General features: G+C 47.5%; 2 long non-coding RNA genes across 2 annotated transcripts in view; one reads left to right on the top strand and one right to left on the bottom strand.

Moving 5' to 3' along the window:
- Window positions 1–6,373, bottom strand: part of LOC126760216 (uncharacterized) — an 89,850-nt gene that overhangs the window by 70,747 nt on the left and 12,730 nt on the right. The window lies entirely within an intron of this gene.
- LOC126760202 (uncharacterized) lies at window positions 27–632 on the top strand. Its single transcript, XR_007667160.1, has 2 exons — window positions 27–249; window positions 318–632. It is a non-coding gene; the product is annotated as an uncharacterized LOC126760202 (long non-coding RNA).

Genomic DNA, 6,373 nt, shown 5'->3' on the forward strand with positions numbered 1-6,373 from the left:
AATAACTATTTCATTTCGATTACTTATTTACTGATTACAACTGTGTGGTCGAATACTACAGAACTAGAGTAAACGTATCTATTTTGATCCTTAAAAAAAAAATTGCATTTTAATATCTATTCACTTTTGTATATTTCTACTTCAAACAAATAAACGTTTTATTATACGTTATTCGAGAACCGTGTACGTGCATATCCTGCAGATTATATATAGTAGATCGACGATATGACCATTAGTACAAAATTTCAAGTAAAAACTTCGATTTCTGCTTTATTCTGGTAATTACTTGACAATTTTATTATTTTATGGCATTATAGCAGAAACAGCGAATTCCTCTCCACCCTTCTAGCTGGATCAGCGAACAACGTAATCCCGTGGCCTGTGTCAGCTGACACGACCTATCTTATAGGAGCGCAATGTAAATGATCAGCCAACACCGCTTCTACCTTCCGCTTTGCTGTAGGATACCGTAGATTTCCACGGCATTTGAATTTTTTTTGCCGGTCTCGATTTACTGTAGTAATTATAAAAATTGTCTTCAATATGTTTGAAATTTTCTTACACTAACTCAAACTCAGAGTCGAACGCTTTTATTTATAAATAAATAAACTATTTTTAATAGTTTGTTTTCAGTTTTGATATTTTATATTATGAAAAATTGTAAACGAAAACTTAGATGTGTACAAAACTATAAATTCATCCAAAGTTCTTCAACATATCGCTGATTTGCGCCGTCATGGTGTCAAACTCGTGCTTGGCGACTTTAACGCCAGGGTGGGCAAAGAAGGTATCTATAGCACTACGGTCGGTAAATGAGGAAACATTCCAAATGAGTGGATGCTGATCGATTACGATGGAGCAGGCGTTCCATTGCCCGACCATGAAGAAGTTCGAATAGCAATTACCCGTCTGAAGAAGAACAAAGCGGTGGGGGCCGATGGATTGTCGGCCGAGCAGTTCAAGCGCGGTAGCGAAGGGCTGATGTGGAGCATAAAGAGCTTACTTGAAGGAGCTTCTTTGTGGAGTGTGGTCGGACGAAAGCATGACCAACGATTGGAATTTAAGTATGCTCTGCCCAATCCACAAAGAGGGGGACCCCACAATCCGCGCCAACTAACGTAAGATAACTCTCCTCAACATCTCATATGAGGTTCTATCGAGCGTATTGTGTGAAAGATTAAAGCCCACCGTCAACAAACTGAATGGACCTTGTGAGTGTGACATTAGGCATGGAAAATCAACAACTGACCTATTCTACATATTAACATTACGCCTAATCTTGAAAAAGACCCGTGAAAAGAGGATCGACACTCACCACCTCCTCGTCGATTTTAAAGCTGCTTTTGACAACAGAAAGAGAAGAGAAAATAGTTCGAGCTGCAGAAATAAATAGGGAAAGTACTATTTTCTATAAGAGTGTACAACTGCTGGCGTCTGCTGATGATATTGATATCATTGGCCTCAACAACCGTGCCGTTAATTCTGCATTCTCCAGAATGGATAAGGCAGAGAAGCAAATCGTACTCTACCAGAACGATGGTAAAACGAAATAACTCCTGTCATCAAACAAACAGTAGTCGCACTCGCGACAAGGCTTCGAAGTCGTAGATAATTTCGTCTATCTTGGAACCAGTGTCAACACCAACAATTATGTCATCCGCGAAATCCAACGAATAATAACTCTTGCCAACATGTTCTACTTCGGACTAAGTAGGCAATTGAGAAGAGAAGTCCTTTCTTGACGAACAAAAACAAACCTCTATAAGACACTTATTATTCCCTGCTATATGGTGCAGAAGAATGGACGATGACAACATCTGATGAGTCGCTAGTACAAGTTTTCCAGAGAAAGGTTCTGCGGAAGATTTATGGTCCTTTGCATATTGGTCACGGCGAATATTATATTCGGTTGAACGATGATATATGCGAGATATATGACGACATTGCCAAATTGCTAAATGAAGAAAAGATTGGCGCGTTGTTGTTCATTCTGTGTCCATGCCAATAAAGAAGAAAATGGTTGGCTACCACACCGAAAGTTCGCATGTCACCCAACACGCAGATGCAGGCGAGTCGATGCAGCTTCGATAGCTGAACTCGTGCCGAAGTCTGCAATGCTTTCGAAGCCCAAACCACCGCTCCATACGGATTTACCAGCTAGTCAATTGCACACTAGTAGTACTTTAAGTTTTTAACATTTCCAGATCTACATGCTGCTTCACCCCAGAGAGGAACACAGCGGGAAACCAAGATGTGTGACCATATTAATCATCTCTACCTCCTTATCCCCGAAGGTTAGGTTCCTGAGGCCATGAAAGGACCTACGTCTCGTAAACGAAACGATGGTCCTCTGGGAAGGTTTGATGATCTGTCCACCCCCATTGTATCAACTCTTATCGTGGCCAACTACCTTTCCTCGATATCACAAATGTCATCCACTTATCCTTGACAGCGGATCCGAATGTTTGATAATAAATCGAGGAGGTCGTCCACGCAAGGCGCCTTAAAAGTGGGGATAGCACTCCACCCTGAAGTGCCGAAAAGAATCCTGGTATCCCCTATTGTGGTTTCAGCTATTCTGTTGCGCAGTATGTCCTCTATACGTCTGTGCATTGGTGCCGCTATATTCCTTTTCCCCAGTGCTCTTTCTACGCTCCCGTGAGACGTGTTGTCAAAAACACCCTCGATGACAAGGAAGATTAATAATAGGTTGGGTCGCGGGGCAATCCTTATATTTTTTATCTTATCTTACCTTATGTCTTTATCTCTAGATGAAACAATACTTCCTTTTACATCTTCCTTTGGCCAAGGCTTCCGCCACCTCGGGGGCTTTCCCGTCCCAGAGGTGCCGCAGGTACCACTTGAGGCTGGCCCCGCTCATGCCCTTCCTACGATGGTCATCGCACCCACCGGGTTTGCCAGCTGACGGGAGAGGGCGCTGCCCTCCCCTCCTGCGCCTTCTTCTCCTCTTGCTCGCATCGTCGGTCTCTGCCCGACATGACTCTCATGAGTTTGAGCAGCTGAGCCTGCTACAGGGGGTTCCTGGTGGTGTTTTGAATTCCATCCGCGGCCTTCGACGCTTGGACGCCGCTGCACGAGAGCATGTCGTCGTCATCCTCCCTGGCATGCTCCTCGAACAGCGCCCGCTCTTCTGGCGAGAGAACATCAAGGAAGCTGAACTTCCGCTTAGCACCTTGACCCCTTCCGCTTGCAGCAGCGCCGACTACCTTCTCCTTCTCATGATCCACACTCTTCGTCCGTTGTTGTCGCCTGGTTGAATCGTTGGAAGTTGCTGTTGTATTTGTAGTTTTGAGTTTTTTGTTGACGTTCATCTTGTTCTTACGATCCTCGGCTCAACGAGGTGAGCTGTCGGGTCTACTTAGCTTTTGGGGAACTAGGAGGTCCACCACGCCAGATCCCCTTGGTGCGGTAAGGACACAGTTGCTCCCCAATTCGGCCCGGTGTTGGGGAGGCTCCGTTCTAATACAGCCGAATTTACCTCCTGGCTGCAGGATGGGATAATGGGTTGGAATGGTCCGGCCCTGTGTGTTAAAAGAGGCGAGGATATACCACAACTGCACAGTATGGCGGTATTCTTCTCCAGAAGTGCGAACGAAAATTACGACTTCGCGCTTGGTTTAGTGAAAAACCAAAACGTGGGCTTAAGAACCACGGCGTGGAAGGTCGTATCGAGCAGTGTTGTGGGTTCAGGGTTTAACCTCAACATAACAGTAGATGATGAATCTAATAAATACATCAGACAGAAGGGATTCAAGCTGAACTTCCGCTTCGGCAGGGTAGTAATGAGGCCATGGAGGCCCAAAGCAACGTCAACGACGGATAAAGAACCTGCCACGGGGATGACCGCAGCTCCGGCCCGCAACGAGTCCCCCAACGACCCCATCCCGGCCGAGAAGGCTGTGACCATCGCCGTGGATGAAAGCAGCTCACCAAAGAGCAAGAAGGCATGCTGCCATCCACACAAGAGCTCCTGGAAGGGCTGGATATGCAGGTTGATGAAGAGATCGGGGACGAGGACCTGTCTCTCATAGAACCCATATTATAAGCTCTAGCGCCAGCATAGAAGTTGCTCAGGTGAACGTACATCACGCATCGGCAGCCTCGACTGTCATCGTGAAAAGGTTCATTTCGGATAACCTGGGCATCCTCTTAATCCAAGAGCTTTGGGCGGTTAGAGGCCTCAACACGAAAGGAAGAAAGGTAATCTGGGATCTCTCTAGTGAGAGACCCCGCTCTTGTGTAGTCGTTAAAGCCGATATAGACTTTTTCTGTATTTCAGAGTTTCTAACGCAAGATCTGGTGGTGGTACAGGTGAAGGACAAGGAAGGTTCGGACTTCGTCCTCTCATCACTACTTCCCGAGGGAGACGGCCATAGAACCAAAATTCTGAGACAGCGTCTCCTTGACCCCGGAGGCAGCTCGGCTGCATAAGGCGTTATCGAGTGGTAAGACGGACACAGTATTATCACTAAAAAGACAGGACGGGACCTATACGACTAGCGCGGAGGAGAGGGCAGAAACACTCCTACAGGCGCACTTTCCGGAGACGGTTCAAGCTGACCTAATTCCAGCATCGGAAAAACGTAGGCCGGACCGCTCAGACTGGCTGACTGCAAGGAATTTGTTCACTGTGGACTCAGTCCTCCGTGGCAATGGCCTCCTTTTATAAGTCACCGGGAGTGGACGGCGTCTTCCCGGCCCTCTTGCAGCAAGGTATGGATACTCTCCTGCCACACCTGCTAGGGCTGATGAGAGACAGCCTGGCGATGTCGTATATCCCTGAGCCATGGAGAATTGCAAAAGTAATCTTCATCCCCAAGGTAGGGAGTAGACGAACTCCTCGAGTTGCTCACCAGCAATGGAATCCGCTGTCAAGGGTACGCGTATGACATCGTCATAATGGCGAGAGGCTGATTTGAAAACACTCTCTGTGACATTGTCCAAAGGGGCTTAAACCTGGCGAAAGGTTGGGGCAACACGGTAGGGCTAAACATCAACCCAGCAAAAACTACCGTAATCCCATTCACTAAGGGGAGATCTCTTCCGGGCCTGAGGTCCCTAGCAAAAGGAGGCACAGAAGTGGAAATGTCGAAGGAGGTCAAATTCCTTGGCCCCACTTTAGACTCATTACTACGGAGGAGTAGGCATTTGGACTTAACGCTGTCCAAAGCAACTAGAGCACTTATGGTATGCAGACGCCTGGCCGGCAGATCATGGGGTTGCAAGCCAAGAATCATTAGATGGCTGTATACCATGATAGTAAGGCCTATTATCACCTATGGAGCGGTTGCTTGGGCCACCAAAGCAGCTCAGTCTTCGGTGATCCGGAGACTGTCAAAGCTGCAAAGACTTGCCTGTGTCTGTGCTTCGGGGGAAATGCGCACATGCCTCACTGTGGCACTGGAAGTCATATTGGAGCTCACACCGCTGCACCAGGTGACAAAACAAGCAGCAAACCACACCATGCTGATAATGTCAGCAGAAGGCTGCGGAAGAGGAAAGTTAATGTCCTCCAGACAGATGGACGTACTGGCGGAAAGCACACCGCTAGTCCTCCTCCCAAAGGACGGCACAACGAAGAAAATAAACCTCAAAAAGAATTTCAAAGTTACTCTAGGCAGCAAGACGGAGTGGAGCGATTACACGCTGGAAAGACTGCTGGAGGACAGTACCATTCAGTGGTACACCGATGGCTCAAAAACACCTGAGGGTATTGGGGCAGGTATTGCGGGGCCGCGTACTAAGCTGTCCATACCAATGAGATGCTTCCCAAGTATCTCTAGGCTGAAGTTTTTGCCATATGTCAGTGCGCTAAAGTCAACCTCAGCCGCAACTATCGCAACCAGTGTATAGCTATTCTCAGTGATAGCCAAGCGGCACTAAAGGCGATTTCATCAAAAGAGACCAAATCACTTTTAGTGGAGGAATGCATAGAAAGGCTAAACCGCCTGTCCTTGTGCAACCGGGTGCACCTAATTTGGGTGCCAGGGCACAGAAGAATGGAAGGAAACGAGAAGGCCGTCGAACTGGCCCGCGCTGCGGCAGCGTCCAAGGTGATGGGACCAGAACCATACATAGCGGTAGGATCCCACACTTTTAAGGAGCTGCTCCATACGGAGGAAAGAATGGAAAGGGAACGGCGCCACACCAAACTTTTACTAGGAGGGTACAATCTCTCCAGGTTCAAGGAACTTATTCACCTCCCCCGTGACAAATTCCGTCTCCTCGTCGCAATTTACACAGGGCACTACAGGCTCAGGAAGCACTTGTCCAACATGGGCATAGTCTCCTGTGGTAACTGCCGGTTCTGCGACCTGGAACAGGAACCACCAGCACACCTAATCCTGGATTG

This window comes from Bactrocera neohumeralis, chromosome 5, assembly GCF_024586455.1.
Source record: "Bactrocera neohumeralis isolate Rockhampton chromosome 5, APGP_CSIRO_Bneo_wtdbg2-racon-allhic-juicebox.fasta_v2, whole genome shotgun sequence".
Taxonomy (NCBI): Eukaryota; Metazoa; Arthropoda; class Insecta; order Diptera; family Tephritidae; genus Bactrocera; species Bactrocera neohumeralis.